At 37.0% G+C, this 2,328-nt stretch overlaps 1 long non-coding RNA gene across 1 annotated transcript; it reads right to left on the bottom strand.

Annotated features, from left to right (window-relative positions):
* Positions 1–224: 224 nt before the first annotated feature.
* On the bottom strand, positions 225–1,934 carry LOC131554842 (uncharacterized). Its single transcript, XR_009274447.1, has 3 exons — positions 1,824–1,934; positions 1,325–1,508; positions 225–1,198 (listed from the first exon to the last, which is right to left on the bottom strand). It is a non-coding gene; the product is annotated as an uncharacterized LOC131554842 (long non-coding RNA).
* Between the last annotated feature and the right edge of the window lie 394 nt (positions 1,935–2,328).

Genomic DNA, 2,328 nt, shown 5'->3' on the forward strand with positions numbered 1-2,328 from the left:
GAGGGGTTTTTGTTAAAAAAGGCAGGAAATTCTCTCAAAATTCTCATATTAGTGGTAACTTGCTTTCTCACACACATAAGGATGTTATATTATGCTGTGACATAGCTTTAGTCAGGAATTGGATTGAAACTGAACTCTTTACATGACAAATAGAAAAATGACTACTTTGTAGTGTTTTCCATCTCATCTTTTTAATTTTGGAAATTTCACACAGTTACCTTGATGTCCTTCCCTGTTTGGAATTGCCTGAGTTAATCTTTAGTCTTACTGTAAAACTATTTTGTTTCCATCAGAGTTTTTTGTTGTTTTATAAAAGATAGGAGCAATTTTAGGCTCAGGTAGATTTTTAGGTGAGATAAGAGCATTCCAGTTATTGTCTGGGTCCTTTCCTATCTGGGCATTGCAGAAATACTGGAATTGCAATGGGAGCATTTTGACACCACTGGTATTTTAGATTAAGCCAAGAACATCTTCAGCAACTGACTGATCTTTTAACTTTCAATAGATTGAGGTAAATAATTAAAAACTGAGTTCAGAGTTTGGAGATATCTCCAATAGGAGATTCAGTTAATCTAGGAACATTAAATATAGATTTCCTGAATTTGTGCATGGTAAGCATCAATTTGAACACTGAGTGGTGCAATCTTAGACCAAATGCAATGTGTACAACTCTAAAAATAAAGAAGAGGTAAAAACATTGCTAAATATCTAGAAAAAAGTTTGAAAATATATTTTAAAAATATTTGGAAGGGTTGCATCCATCAGAAATCAGTTTTGCTAGAGGCAAAACATTTTTGTCAGGTGATTATTGGAAAAATTTCTATGACTTGCTCTAAATTCTGTTTTTCAATCAGTAAAGTCAACAAGTAAAAATATTTCCCTTTGTTGCCAATTTAGGACTATTCTCTAGCATTCTGCATGCCAAATAGAATTGTAGATTTTCTTTGTAAAACTACTTTCAATTTCACAAGTTAAGGGCAAAAGAATGAAGAAAACAGCTTGTTTTAATAAAAATATTGACTCATGGCTTTTCAGAACAAAGTTGAAAGGGACATTTTCTCTGATCTTTCCTTCCTTCCTATTATTTTATAAACACAGTTTCTCATTAAAACCCAAATGGTGTCTTTGTGCACATCACAGAAGACATGCTTTTCTTTTGTAGAACATCCCAGCTGCGTAATTCATTCCTGTCAGAGCTCTACTGGCAAGAGGAAGGTGAATATTGGTTAAAAGAAGAGGGCTTAGATCCAGCAGAGCACTTAAACAAGTACTTGTCAGTGCTATTAATTGCATGTTTAAAGTTAAGTACATGCTTAAGGGGTACCTTGGTTTGGTGCCTGCCTCCACAGCTTTTGATCAGGAATGATTATTTCTCATTGGTAGTGACTTGATTTGACAAAATTCATAATTTTCATCTGGAGGCCAACACCACTATTGCAAAACTCATCCACGTGCTCAGCAGACAAAGCAGAGGAGGAATGACCATCACATTAATTCTTCATCTGCACCTGCAACAGCAAACAGAGGAATTGGAATGAGACTTTTCTCTGGATTAAGGCACTTACATCTGCCTAGCTGCCCAGGACTCCCCTCATGGGCAATGGAGAGAATTAGGCAGAGATCACCTCAGAGTACTTCAGAGAAGCATCAAATAGATGTGTGCCTCTCTCCACTGACTCTAGAGCGAGATGAGAGGATTGAAATCGAGCATCTTGGCTGCAGACAGAATATGAGGGCAGCTGAGATGGATCCTTTACCACTCAGTGTCTGAACCAATATTCTGGGGCTTTACACAAGCAATATACTAAGGAAGAAAAACTCACAAAAGGTTAAATCCACATTTTATCCAACATCTAAAAAAACTCTTAGGTGTGGTTCTAGAAACTCATGGCATTCCCATTTGTGTTTTCCCTGGCAGTGGTAAACAGTTTTAATTCACTCAAAATTCATGTTACCACTAATCTGCAGACTATCACAGTTATTTTCAGAGTGCACCTAAATACTTCTCTGTAAACAGTAAGAGCCATGGTCCCATCTGGTACACATTAGGAATCAATGGTCAGCTGCCCCATGGCAAGCTCTCGGAACAATAATCACAATTTTCCCAACCATGCACCTGAGGGTTGTTAGATCAGCACATTCAACATTAAATAGCTGTGTGAGATCAGGAAGAGGCTGCTCTGGGCTCCCTGATTCTCTGCCAAGGATTTGGAAAAAAAATGAAAAAGGGTAGAAATCAGTGAAGAGATGAAGCACTTTTAATTCTTAAGATTGTTTTCCCTCACTAACAAGCACACCAACAAGCACACATTTTCTTTTTAACATTCT

This window comes from Ammospiza caudacuta, chromosome 2 (assembly GCF_027887145.1).
Source record: "Ammospiza caudacuta isolate bAmmCau1 chromosome 2, bAmmCau1.pri, whole genome shotgun sequence".
In the NCBI taxonomy this organism is placed as follows: Eukaryota; Metazoa; Chordata; class Aves; order Passeriformes; family Passerellidae; genus Ammospiza; species Ammospiza caudacuta.